The 15,642-nt window shown below is 49.8% G+C and overlaps 1 long non-coding RNA gene across 1 annotated transcript; it reads right to left on the bottom strand.

Moving 5' to 3' along the window:
* Nucleotides 1–480: 480 nt before the first annotated feature.
* On the bottom strand, nt 481–15,187 carry LOC129136701 (uncharacterized). The gene is made up of 6 exons (XR_008538612.2): nt 14,106–15,187; nt 12,511–12,923; nt 3,465–3,532; nt 1,876–2,973; nt 1,678–1,770; nt 481–1,242 (listed from the first exon to the last, which is right to left on the bottom strand). It is a non-coding gene; the product is annotated as an uncharacterized LOC129136701 (long non-coding RNA).
* Nucleotides 15,188–15,642: the final 455 nt, after the last annotated feature.

Raw genomic sequence — 15,642 nt, 5'->3', positions numbered from 1 at the left:
ACACCATGACTTCATCAACTCCGCATCATTAATACCAGGAAATCATCCACACCACGACCTCAGCAACCCCATGACATCATCATCAGCACTATGACATCGTCAACACCACGATATTATCAACACCATATCAACACATCAACATCAACACCACATCAGCACCATGACATCATGAACACCACATCATCAACCCCATGACATCATCAACACTGCATCATTAACACCGTGAGACCAGCACCGTGACATCATCAACACCATGACAACATCAAAACCAACAGGGGCGTCCTCTGATTCTATTCTGACCCCTCTACCTGGAGACAGTGTCTGATCACACAGGGAGAGGGCTCAGTCCTAAGACCTCCCTCCCACTCCAGACATGAGCTGCACGTCTGGGTCTTCTGACCAACTTCTTGATGTTGGGGTTCCCACAACCCCTCTTTGGGTTTGATTAATTTGCTAGAGTGGCTCACGGGACTCAGGGAAACACGTTTCCTGGTTTATTATAAGTGATATTGCAAAGAATATACATGAAGAGATGCACAGACGAGGTACGGGGAAGGGGCGTGGAGCTGCCATGCCCTCCCTGGGCAGCCCCTCCAGGAGCCTCTGCGTGCTCAGCTTTCTGAAAGGTCCCTGAACCCTGTCCTCTTGGGCCTTTGATGGAGACATCATTGGACAGGAATGATTGACAACCACGTAGAAATGCAACTGGATAAATAGGGTGTGGTGTAAACTCAGCAGGGCTTGTCTGTCCAGATTCTTCTTTTTTTTTTTTTTTTGAGATGGAGCCTCACTTTGTCACCCAGGCTGGAGTGTAGTGGTGTGATCTCGGCTCACTGCAACCTCTGCCTTCCAGGTTCAAGCAATTCTCCTGGCTCAGCACCCCCAGTAGCTGGTTTTACAGGCACGTGCCACCATGCCCGACTAATTTTTGTATTTTTAGTACAGATGGGGTTTTGCCATGTTGGCCAGGCTGGCCTCGAACTCCTGACTTCAGGTGATCTGCCTGCCTTGGGCTCCCAGTGTTGGGATTACAGGCGTGAGCCACCACGCCTGGCCCAGACTCTTCTCAGCTTCTCGGCAGCATTTCTTCCTCTAGGGGATGGGGCAGAACCCGCCCTGGAATGAGTATCTTCTGACCCACAGTCAGATTAGGGTCTTGAGATTCAGTTTCCTGAGGCCTAAACTGCCCCAACGTGATAACAAAAGGCTATAACCAGGGCTGTGTGAGTTAGGAGGCAGGAGCTGTGGATGAAGACACACACATTTATTTCACGGTGAAGCTCACATAACATAAGTTAACAATCTTATCAACTACTCCAAAGTGGACGATTCAGTGGCATTTAGTGCACTGTGGACGGGTGACTCAGTGGCATTTAGTGCACTGTGGACGGATAATTCAGTGGCATTTAGTGCACTGTGGATGGAAATGCAGGGGAGTTGATTGCCCTGCCACTTGCTCCGAGCCTCTGAGGGGTGACTGCCACACCCTTTGGCATTGAACTGTACATCCTTTGGATCTGTCAGCACCTTTCCAGCAATTCCTTGGGTCAAGCATGTGGGATTCACTTGCTCTTAAAATGAATGGTTAACTGTGCCTGGGCTGGTACAACTTGGTGCTGTGTGACCCCAGCTGTCCTCAGCCCTCCTTCTCATACCCCCACCTTGGCCAGTACCCACCTGGATTTCTCTCTGGTCCTCCAAGCTGCCGAGCTTGTCCCCTCCGCAGGGCCTCCAGCCTGGCATGCTCTTCCCTGGGAGCGCCGCGTGCTACTTCTTACAATTTTGGGTCTTGCTCAGATGATACCTCCTTGGGGCAGCCTTCCCCGACCACCCTCCCCAGGCACTCCCTGCCACAAATGTCCCCACTGCACTTACGCTGTGGGGAGTTCTCTATCCACTTCCTTGTTCACCCTCACTGGTCTCCCCAGGAAAGCTCCAGGAGGGAGGCGCTGGTTCTGTGTATTCACCTGTGCTGGGGCTGGCACTCCAGGCAGAGCTGTGGCGGAAGGAAGTGGCCCGAGACAGCCTGATTCCATCTTTTGGTTTCTGTGTGTTTCCTCCTCATAGACCTGCACCAGCGAACAGGGAACCCGCAACCAGGGGGTGGACACTGAAATAAAAACAAAGTGAGACAGAAACTTCTGCTCCTGCACCGCGGCTGCCCCCGAGTGCTCAGTGGCGGGGCTGTGGCCGCCTGTGGTCGCGGTGCGGAACTTGCCTTGCAGGATGCTGTGCGGGGCAGCCTGGACCCCACCATAGAGGGTTAGCCTCCTGTCCCCGGCCCTCCAATGCCTGCACAGCGCGGGTTCTGCATGGCTGTCCAGGGGATGATGCAGGCATCCAGATGCGGGAAACGGTGACTGGATGGAGCGACTGCTCTCCAGCCTCGTCCTAGCAGACAGCACCATCTGCTGGGCCCTGGGTTTGTGTCTGCAACTGGATGGGCTCTAGCAGGGTTCTGCCCAATCCAGCAATTCGAGGTGGCACATCTACGCCAATATCCATCTGCTGTTTACCAGACGCCATGCCAGGCAGGTGGTCAGCAGCGTGGATGCGGCCACTTGCTCACGGCCTGCACTGAGCTGTGTGTGGAGAGGGACCTGGGTGCTGCTTGTGGTGCAGGCCCAACCAGGCTCAGGGAGGGGCGTCTGCTGCTCTGAGGCCTCAGGGGGTGCCCACCCGCCCAATGGTCACCCACCACGTGCGGGGCAAATGCCCACCGCAGTGCTCACCTCCAGACAAACATCGCTGCCTTCCTGCAGCTCCGTTCCAGGCAGGGAGGCACAGATGAGACGTGGTGGGCAGATGAGGTTGTTTCAGGTTGTGTTAGACAGTGTGGAGGAAATCAACAGAATGCTGTGGACAGTGCCCCGGGGGTGATGGGCAGATATAGGGACTGCACGCAGGAGTCAGTCACGGGAGGGGAATGGCACCACTGTCCCAGAAACAGCAAAAACGAGTCCAAGCATGGCACTGATGGGACATCAGAGGAGACAAAAGGTGGTGGCTGTTGGTGGTGCGGTGAGGGGAGGAGGCTGGGAGGGAGGTGGAAGCTTGGGCAGGGCCCGTTGGGCTTTGCATTCTATTCTAAGCACCATGGGAAGCTGTCACCGGGCTTTAGGCAGCGCGACGATCCGATCCGATCGAGGCTTTCTGTGTTGCTAGCAAAGGAATTCAACATTCCTGACACGGGTGAATGGAGAGAAAAGTGATGGGGCTCTTTCCAGAGGTCAAGGTTAAGGGGACTCTCATGGATGGGATGCATCCTGGGACCAGCAAAGTGGGAAGTGGTCGCCTCGCCCAAGCCTGTGGGGACCAGAGAGGGAGTGGTCCCCAGAGGCCCACAGAGTAGGGCCGAGGACAGGGGAGGACACAGGAACACGAGGGGCTGCCGAGGGAGCAGGAGGTGCAGCCGCCCTCAGATCTGGCCTGCAGGGGTGGAGCAGGAAATGACAAACACCCACCTCTTCTCCTGGGGATGGTGGAGCCTGGGGCACCACGTCCACAGGGTCCTCTTGGGGTGGAGGCAGACCTGGAGGGGCAGACACACTCTCAGCTTCCAGAAAACCTTGACTCCAAGAAGTCACACTGAGAGATACCCCTGTCGCTGGAGAGATCTCCTTTTCTGATATAACCACTTTATTCCCATATCTTTGGGGTGTCTGGGGAGGTGACTCAGTCCCTCCAAAGGGAATGAGCGTGAACTGGGAGGGTGTGTTGGACCCAGGAGACTTTCCCTGCGATAACCACATCTCCCCTTGCCCTTTCAGCCTCCTTCAGTGGGACCCACTTCCCTTCCCTGCACCGAAAGGGGGGGGCTCGTGAGTATTTTTAGATGAGGAGCCTCTGCCAGTGCAGTCCCAGGCAGTGAGCTGCGCTCTCAGTGTAGCTTTCCACTCCACTCCCCTCTAAGCTGCACCCTGCTGTCGGCTGAGGCTTCAGCAGGGGCCGGACCAGGGTCCTCTGTCAGCGCCCTGCTCAGCCCTTCATAGGCTGGTTGTGGTTTTGCTCCCCACAGCAGGCAATGCTGGCACCAGGGAAGAGGGGTAAAGAGACAGGGCTGGGCTCGCTTGGCAGGGCTGTGGTGCTTGCGTGGGCTGTGGTGGTTGTGTGGGCTGTGGTGCTTGCGTGGGCTGTGGTGGTTGGCTTTAGGTGTCAGCTTGGCTAGGCCATGGCACCCAATTATGTAAACACACATGAATCTCAGTGCTCCCGGGAAGGTATTCTGTGGACATGGTGGATGTGTCCCGTCACCTGACTTTTAGTAAGGGCGAATGCTCTCCACAGCGTGAGTGGGCCTCACCCAGTCAGCTGAAGGAAGGAGACCTTCTGCCCCAAGACTTTAGCCTCAGCCTCAGCCTGGGTTTCCAGCCCGTTGGCCTGTCCTGCAGATTTCAGACTTGACAGCTTCTAATCACATGAGCCAATCGCAAAAAGAAATCTCATATCTGGATCCACATCTACATTTATATACCCACATCCATACATATATCCATGAATACCTCCATATCCATACCTCCATCCACATCCATGAATACATGTACATACATGTCTACGTCTGTATCCATGCCTACATCCACATCTGTGCCTACGTCCACATCCATATCTACACCCACATCCATATCTATACTCACGTTCATGACTACACCCCCATCCATATCTACACCCACATCCATATCTACACCCACGTCCATGACTACACCCCCATCCATATCTACACCCACATCCATATCTACACCCTCATCCATATCTACACCCACATCCATATCTACACCCACATCCATATCTACACCCACATCCATATCTACACCCTCATCCATATCTACACCCACATCCATATCTACACCCACGTCCATGACTACACCCCCATCCATATCTACACCCACATCCATATCTATACTCACGTCCATGACTACACCCCCGTCCATATCTACACCCCCATCCATATCTACACCCACATCCATATCTACACCCACGTCCATGACTACACCCACATCCATGACTACACCCCCATCCATATCTACACCCACATCCATATCTACACCCACGTCCATATCTACACCCACGTCCATGACTACACCCACATCCATGACTACACCCCCATCCATATCTACACCCTCATCCATATCTACACCCACATCCATATCTACACCCACATCCATATCTACACCCACATCCATATCTACACCATCATCCATATCTACACCCACGTCCATGACTACACCCCCATCCATATCTACACCCACATCCATATCTACACCCTCATCCATATCTACACCCACATCCATATCGACACCCCCATCCATATCTACACCCACATCCATATCTACACCCACATCCATATCTATACTCACGTCCATGACTACACCCCCATCCATATCTACACCCACATCCATATCTACACCTACATCCATATCTACACCCACGTCCATGACTACACCCACATCCATGACTACACCCACATCCATATCTACACCCTCATCCATATCTACACCCACATCCATATCTACACCCACATCCATATCTACACCCTCATCCATATCTACACCCACGTCCATGACTACACCCCCATCCATATCTACACCCACATCCATATCTACACCCTCATCCATATCTACACCCACATCCATATCTACACCCCCATCCATATCTACACCGACATCCATATCTACACCCACATCCATATCTATACTCACGTCCATGACTACACCCCCATCCATATCTACACCCACATCCATATCTACACCTACATCCATATCTACACCCACGTCCATGACTACACCCACATCCATATCTACACCCACATCCATATCTATACTCACGTCCATGACTACACCCCCATCCATATCTACACCCACATCCATATCTACACCCACATCCATATCTACACCCACATCCATATCTACACCCACATCCATATCTATACTCACGTCCATGACTACACCCCATCTATATCTACACCCACATCCATATCTACACCCACATCCATATCTACACCCACGTCCATGACTACGCCCACATCCATATCTACACCCACATCCATATCTATACTCACGTCCATGACTACACCCCCATCCATATCTACACCCACATCCATATCTACACCCACATCCATATCTACACCCACGTCCATGACTACACCCCCATCCATATCTACACCCACATCCATATCTACACCCACATCCATATCTACACCCACATCCATATCTACACCCACATCCATATCTACACCCACGTCCATATCTACACCCACGTCCATGACTACACCCACATCCATATCTACACCCACATCCATATCTACACCCTCATCCATATCTACACCCACGTCCATGACTACACCCCCATCCATATCTACACCCACATCCATATCTACACCCTCATCCATATCTACACCCACGTCCATGACTACACCCCCATCCATATCTACACCCACATCCATATCTACACCCACATCCATATCTATACTCACGTCCATGACTACACCCCCATCCATATCTACACCCACATCCATATCTACACCTACATCCATATCTACACCCACGTCCATGACTACACCCACATCCATATCTACACCCACATCCATATCTATACTCACGTCCATGACTACACCCCCATCCATATCTACACCCACATCCATATCTACACCCACATCCATATCTACACCCACGTCCATGACTACACCCACATCCATGACTACACCCCCATCCATATCTACACCCACATCCATATCTACACCCACGTCCATATCTACACCCACGTCCATGACTACACCCACATCCATGACTACACCCCCATCCATATCTACACCCTCATCCATATCTACACCCACATCCATATCTACACCCACATCCATATCTACACCCACATCCATATCTACACCATCATCCATATCTACACCCACGTCCATGACTACACCCCCATCCATATCTACACCCACATCCATATCTACACCCTCATCCATATCTACACCCACATCCATATCGACACCCCCATCCATATCTACACCCACATCCATATCTACACCCACATCCATATCTATACTCACGTCCATGACTACACCCCCATCCATATCTACACCCACATCCATATCTACACCTACATCCATATCTACACCCACGTCCATGACTACACCCACATCCATGACTACACCCACATCCATATCTACACCCTCATCCATATCTACACCCACATCCATATCTACACCCACATCCATATCTACACCCTCATCCATATCTACACCCACGTCCATGACTACACCCCCATCCATATCTACACCCACATCCATATCTACACCCTCATCCATATCTACACCCACATCCATATCTACACCCCCATCCATATCTACACCGACATCCATATCTACACCCACATCCATATCTATACTCACGTCCATGACTACACCCCCATCCATATCTACACCCACATCCATATCTACACCTACATCCATATCTACACCCACGTCCATGACTACACCCACATCCATATCTACACCCACATCCATATCTATACTCACGTCCATGACTACACCCCCATCCATATCTACACCCACATCCATATCTACACCCACATCCATATCTACACCCACATCCATATCTACACCCACATCCATATCTATACTCACGTCCATGACTACACCCCATCTATATCTACACCCACATCCATATCTACACCCACATCCATATCTACACCCACGTCCATGACTACGCCCACATCCATATCTACACCCACATCCATATCTATACTCACGTCCATGACTACACCCCCATCCATATCTACACCCACATCCATATCTACACCCACATCCATATCTACACCCACGTCCATGACTACACCCCCATCCATATCTACACCCACATCCATATCTACACCCACATCCATATCTACACCCACATCCATATCTACACCCACATCCATATCTACACCCACATCCATATCTACACCCACGTCCATATCTACACCCACGTCCATGACTACACCCACATCCATATCTACACCCACATCCATATCTACACCCTCATCCATATCTACACCCACGTCCATGACTACACCCCCATCCATATCTACACCCACATCCATATCTACACCCTCATCCATATCTACACCCACGTCCATGACTACACCCCCATCCATATCTACACCCACATCCATATCTACACCCACATCCATATCTATACTCACGTCCATGACTACACCCCCATCCATATCTACACCCACATCCATATCTACACCTACATCCATATCTACACCCACGTCCATGACTACACCCACATCCATATCTACACCCACATCCATATCTATACTCACGTCCATGACTACACCCCCATCCATATCTACACCCACATCCATATCTACACCCACATCCATATCTACACCCACATCCATATCTATACTCACGTCCATGACTACACCCCATCTATATCTACACCCACATCCATATCTACACCCACATCCATATCTACACCCACGTCCATGACTACGCCCACATCCATATCTACACCCACATCCATATCTATACTCACGTCCATGACTACACCCCCATCCATATCTACACCCCCATCCATATCTACACCCACATCCATATCTATACCCACATCCATATCTATACTCACGTCCATGACTACACCCACATCCATATCTACACCCACATCCATATCTATACTCACGTCCATGACTACACCCCCATCTATATCTACACCCACATCCATATCTATACCCACATCCATATCTATACTCACGTCCATGACTACACCCACATCCATATCTATACCCACATCCATATCTATACTCACGTCCATGACTACACCCACATCCATATCTACACCCACATCCATATCTACACCCACGTCCATGACTACACCCACATCCATATCTACACCCACATCCATATCTATACTCACGTCCATGACTACACCCCCATCCATATCTACACCCCCATCCATGTCTACACCCACATCCATATCTACACCCACGTCCATGACTACACCCACATCCATGTCTACACCCACATCCATATCTATACTCACGTCCATGACTACACCCCCATCCATATCTACACCCACATCCATATCTACACCCACATCCATATCTACACCCACATCCATATCTATACTCACGTCCATGACTACACCCCATCTATATCTACACCCACATCCATATCTACACCCACATCCATATCTACACCCACGTCCATGACTACACCCACATCCATATCTACACCCACATCCATATCTATACTCACGTCCATGACTACACCCCCATCCATATCTACACCCACATCCATATCTACACCCACATCCATATCTACACCCACGTCCATGACTATACCCATATCCATGTCTACACCCACATCCATATCTATACTCACGTCCATGACTACACCCCCATCCATATCTACACCCCCATCCATATCTACACCCACATCCATATCTACACCCACATCCATATCTACACCCACGTCCATATCTACACCCACGTCCATGACTACACCCACATCCATATCTACACCCACATCCATATCTATACCCACATCCATATCTACACCCACGTCCATGACTACACCCACATCCATATCTACACCCACATCCATATCTATACTCACGTCCATGACTACACCCCCATCTATATCTACACCCACATCCATATCTACACCCACATCCATATCTACACCCACGTCCATGACTACACCCACATCCATATCTATACTCACATCCATGACTACACCCCATCTATATCTACACCCACATCCATATCTACACCCACATCCATATCTACACCCACGTCCATGACTACACCCCCATCCATATCTACACCCACATCCATATCTACACCCACATCCATATCTACACCCACGTCCATGACTATACCCATATCCATGTCTACACCCACATCCATATCTATACTCACGTCCATGACTACACCCCCATCCATATCTACACCCACATCCATATCTACACCCTCATCCATATCTACACCCACGTCCATGACTACACCCCCATCCATATCTACACCCACATCCATATCTACACCCACATCCATATCTACACCCACGTCCATGACTACACCCCCATCCATATCTACACCCACATCCATATCTACACCCACATCCATATCTACACCCACGTCCATGACTACACCCCCATCCATATCTACACCCACATCCATATCTACACCCACATCCATATCTACACCCACGTCCATGACTACACCCCCATCCATATCTACACCCACATCCATATCTACACCCACATCCATATCTACACCCACATCCATGACTATACCCATATCCATGTCTACACCCACATCCATATCTATACTCACGTCCATGACTACACCCCCATCCATATCTACACCCCCATCCATATCTACACCCACATCCATATCTACACCCTCATCCATATCTACACCCACATCCATATCTACACCCACGTCCATGAGTACACCCACATCCATACCTACACCCACATCCATATCTATACTCACGTCCATGACTACACCCCCATCCATATCTACACCCACATCCATATCTACACCCACGTCCATGACTACACCCACATCCATATCTACACCCACATCCATATCTATACTCACGTCCATGACTACACCCCCATCCATATCTACACCCACATCCATATCTACACCCATATCCATGTCTACACCCACATCCATATCTATACTCACGTCCATGACTACACCCCCATCCATATCTACACCCCCATCCATGTCTACACCCACATCCATATCTACACCCACGTCCATGACTACACCCACATCCATGTCTACACCCACATCCATATCTATACTCACGTCCATGACTACACCCCCATCCATATCTACACCCACATCCATATCTACACCCACATCCATATCTACACCCACATCCATATCTATACTCACGTCCATGACTACACCCCCATCCATATCTACACCCACATCCATATCTACACCCATATCCATGTCTACACCCACATCCATATCTATACTCACGTCCATGACTACACCCCCATCCATATCTACACCCCCATCCATATCTACACCCACATCCATATCTACACCCACGTCCATGACTACACCCACATCCATATCTACACCCACATCCATATCTACACCCACATCCATATCTACACCCACGTCCATGACTATACCCATATCCATGTCTACACCCACATCCATATCTATACTCACGTCCATGACTACACCCCCATCCATATCTACACCCCCATCCATATCTACACCCACATCCATATCTACACCCATGTCCATGACTACACCCCCATCCATATCTACACCCACATCCATATCTACACCCACATCCATATCTACACCCACATCCATATCTACATCCACATCCATGACTACACCCCCATCCATATCTACACCCACATCCATATCTACACCCTCATCCATATCTACACCCACGTCCATGACTACACCCTCATCCATATCTATACTCATGTCCATGACTACACCCCCATCCATTTCCAAGTCCATGTCTATATCTATACCCATAGCCACCTCTGTATCTATACCCATATCCATTTCCATATCTGTATCTATATTCATAGCCATATCTGTGTCTATACCTATATGTACCTCCATACCTATATTCATATCTACATCCAAATTTATTTCCATAGCCACATCTGTATCTATATCTGTATTCGTATCCATATCTGTATCTATACCCATATCTATGTCCACATCCATATCTATATCCATATCTATGCCTAAATCTGTACCCATATCTGTATCCATATCCATCTAGATCCATATTCCTATCTGTATCTATACCGATATTCATGTCCATATCCATACCTCTCTCTATATCAATATCCATATCCATATTCATCCATTCCCGTGCTCATGTCCACTTCCATATCCACCCATGTCCTGTTACTCTGCTTCACTGGGGACCCCTGGCTGAAACAGGAGGCTTCTATTGAACTCACTGGATGTGGCAAATTAAGAAAGGTTTCTCTTGTTCTGGGGTCTTAGGTGACCCCTGCTGGTCCCCTCTGTCGGTGATTTCCTTGACCCTGGGGTGCTGCCCTCTCTGCAGCGTCAGCCTCTACTGGTTCTTGAAGAGAAGCAGCAGGCCAGCCCCATCCCTCTGGATTTATACGTGGGGGCAGATCTCTCGGTCATGGGTCTCTCAGGTGCTAGCACCACAGCATGGAGTTATCTGAGTTGTCATCTCAGAGCAGGAACTCATCACCAAGGAGAGAGTGCCAAGCCATGCATGAGGAATCCACTGCCATGATCCAACACCTCCCGTCAGGCCCCACCTCCAACACTGGGGACCACATTTCAACATAAGATTTGGAGGGGACACACATCCAAACCACATCACCACACAGTTGTGGTGATAAGATATAAAATCTATCATGGCAAAGGCAAAAAATAAAAAGAAATGAAGTTGAGTTTAACAATCAGTGGTAAGTGGCAGTTATAACTGCTGTGTCTTCTGTCTCATAGTGGAACACTGAGGCATGGGGCAGCTTCCCATCACCTTACCTTTGATGATGGTACCTCTTAGCTTTCTTCTTGGGGCCTCCGTCTCCCCATTTGTAAGCAGAATATTGGATTTGCTAGTTCCTGCGGTCCTCCCAGGGTGACATGCTAGGCTGCTGACTGGAATCACAGAGGGGCCAGAGCAGACCGTCCCTAGAAGGGCCAGCCCAAGTAGGAAATGACAGCCTCCCTGCCTTGTCATCTCCTCCTCCAGAGTGGACGTATGGAGACTTCACTGCACATGTGGGGATTGTGCTTGTTGACCTCGTAGTTCCCTCTGAAGAGGGCATTTGGGTCTCAATAGAGGCCCAGTTGCTGCCCAGGGAAATAAGAAATCCTATAACATCCACAGCTTATATGGCCTTAAAAACTCAAAGAAGAGCTGGGTGCGGTGGCTCGCTCCTGTAATCCCAGCACTTTGGGAGGCCAAGATGGGCGGATCACAAGGTCAAGAGATTGAGACCAGCCTGACCAACATGGTGAAACCCCATCTCTACTAAAAGTACAAAAATTAGCCGAGTGTGGTGGTAGATGCCTGTAGTCCCAGCTACTCAGGAGGCTGAGGCAGGAGAATTACTTGAACCCGGAAGGCGGAGGTGCAGTGAGCTGAGATTGCACTACTGCACTCTAGCCTGGCAACAGAGCAAGACTCCGTCTCAAAACAAAACAAAACAAAACACACACACACACACACAAACAAAAACAAAGACAAAACCCCCCAAAAAACTCAAGTCCATATGTTTAAATATTTGACAACCATTGCCCTTTTGGGGGATTCAAAGAGAGCAGGAGGTCTTCAGGGCTGCTGAGGCAGAATTGGCACCATTTACTCAAAGCTTATTGCTTCCTGAGCTCTTGTCTGTTAAATGTTCCTGGACAGTCCTAGCCAATGAAACTCATCTTAGTTTGCTTCAATTTTCCTGTCTCTGTTCATTCATGACCAAATTAACTATTCTGGGGAGAGAGAAACTGCCTTTCCTGGTGAATAACAAGTTAGTAGATCATTGGAGGCCAATCCAAGGCCTGTTAGGAACAAATCCAGCCTTTGCAAGGATTATTTCAAAACCTGGCATTTCCATCGAAAAATCAAACTGTGCTTGCTGTTGACCTGATCATGTGTGTTGAGACCACAGTCCTCCATCTTACTTGGGTCATGTTGACTCATACATCGGTAATTTGGAACCCACTTTGTCCATGGAAATGGTGGTGTTGGTGGAAAATAAAGCATGGATAATTAAAAACAAAACTTCTGAAGTTACTGTCTGATTTGTTTTTTTATTTTTGAGACGGAGTCTTGCTCTGTCGCCCAGGCTGGAGTGCAGTGGCACGATCTCGGCTCACTGCAAGCTCTGCCTCCCAGGTTCACGCCATTCTCCTGACTCGGCCTCCCCAGTAGTTGGGGCTACAGGCGCCCGTCACCACGCCCGGCTAATTTTTTAAAAAGTTTTTTGTATTTTTAGTAGAGACAGGGTTTCACCATGTTAGCCATGATGGTCTCCATCTCCCAACCTTGTGATCCGCCTGTCTTGGCCTCCCAAAGTGCTGGGATTACAGGCGTGAGACACTGTGCCTGGCCTACTGTCTGATTTTTAATTTACCTTTGAGCCAACTTTTAAAATCAGTCTCCCTAATACATGAGGGAGGTTGAGGGGTGAAAAGGAGGAAGACATCCCAGCAGCAGGCTAGGTGCCAGAAGGAAGCTGTCCTGGGGTTAAATGCTGGCCAAGGCTATTACTGAAATGGATAACTCATATTCAGATGATGGAATCTGGCTGCATTTAGTGAGCTCTTGCATGTGTATATTTTTGTGCCATATACTGGACTTTCTTAAACTCAAGGTATTTGATGCACTTCATATAGTGGTTCTGAGCAGGGAGCCTGCAGCTGGACTGCTGTCATTTAAATTCAGTGTCTGCCACTCACTAGCTGTGTGGCCTAGCGCTGGGCTTGGGGGGAGGGGAGTGAGGTGCCAGGGGCAGTGCACCTGCAGGCAGACCCCTGAGCAGGGTGCCTTCTTAAATTCTGGGCCCCAGGCGCCTCACTTGCCTCGTCACAGTCCCAGCCCTGGAGTGACCCGGAGCCTTGTTTAGCTCTATACCTCAGTCTCTTCATCTGTGAAAGGGGGGTGACCGTGACACCCACCCCATAGCGTTGCATTGTTGGGGATAGCTGAATTAAAAGACTGGAGGTATTTAGGATGCCTCCTGGCACACGGCAGGCGCTGGGCGAGCATCAGCTGTCACTCAACACACACCAAGGATGCTTTCTCAAGGGCAGGAGGCAGGGGACCGTGAAGCTTTTCCTTCTGGTGGTCCTGGAGTTTCCATGCATGTGCTACTTGGAAGCCACTGACTTTCAACATCGAGCTTCTGCTGCACCCATTTTCTGGGGCTGGCCTGGTGCTTGGGAGCCTCATTTTTGCCTTGCCAGGGTCTCCCTGCTGGACTGGCCACTGGTAGGCTAGAGGAGGCTGCAAGGATGAGTGGAAGGGAGGACCTGTTGCCCTGCTTCCCTCTGGTTCCTGCTTTACTTCCTGTTCCTGCCTCTTTCCGGCTCCTGCTTTACTTCCTTTTCCCCCTTTAGTTTCTGCTCCTGCTTTACTTCCTGTTCCTGTTGTGCTTGCTGCTCTGCTTTCCTTTCCCGCTTTACTTCCTGCTCCTTTGCTTCCTGCTCCTCCCTCACTTCCTGTTCATTCACTTCCTGCTTCTGGTTTACTTCCTGTTCCTGCCTCACTTCCTGCTCATTTGGTTCCTGCTTCTGCTGCTTGTTCCTGCCTCACTTCCTGCTCCTTTGCTTCCTGTTCCTGCTTCACTTCTGATTCCTACTTTGCTTCCCGCTTCTGCTTGGCTTCCAGTCTTGCCCTTCAGCTCCCACTCCTCATCCTGCTCCTGCCACTGCTGCCCCACAGCGTGACTTCCTGTTGGTGGCAGGTGGGCTTGACCTTAGGACTTTAGCACCCAGAATGGGGAAATGGGCAGGAGAAAGGGGTCTCCTAGAAAGGCGGAAGGCGGGGACTCCGTGGCTGTGGGAATGTGGGGATGCCAGGAGCCTCCTACCCTGCTGGTGGGAGTGAAAAATGGTGCAGCCACTTTGGAAAACTATTTGGCAGCTTCTTAAAGAGTTCAACAGAGTCTT

This window comes from Pan troglodytes, chromosome 10 (genome assembly GCF_028858775.2).
Source record: "Pan troglodytes isolate AG18354 chromosome 10, NHGRI_mPanTro3-v2.0_pri, whole genome shotgun sequence".
Lineage (NCBI taxonomy): Eukaryota > Metazoa > Chordata > Mammalia > Primates > Hominidae > Pan > Pan troglodytes.
This window is presented reverse-complemented; position numbering and strand designations above follow the sequence as displayed.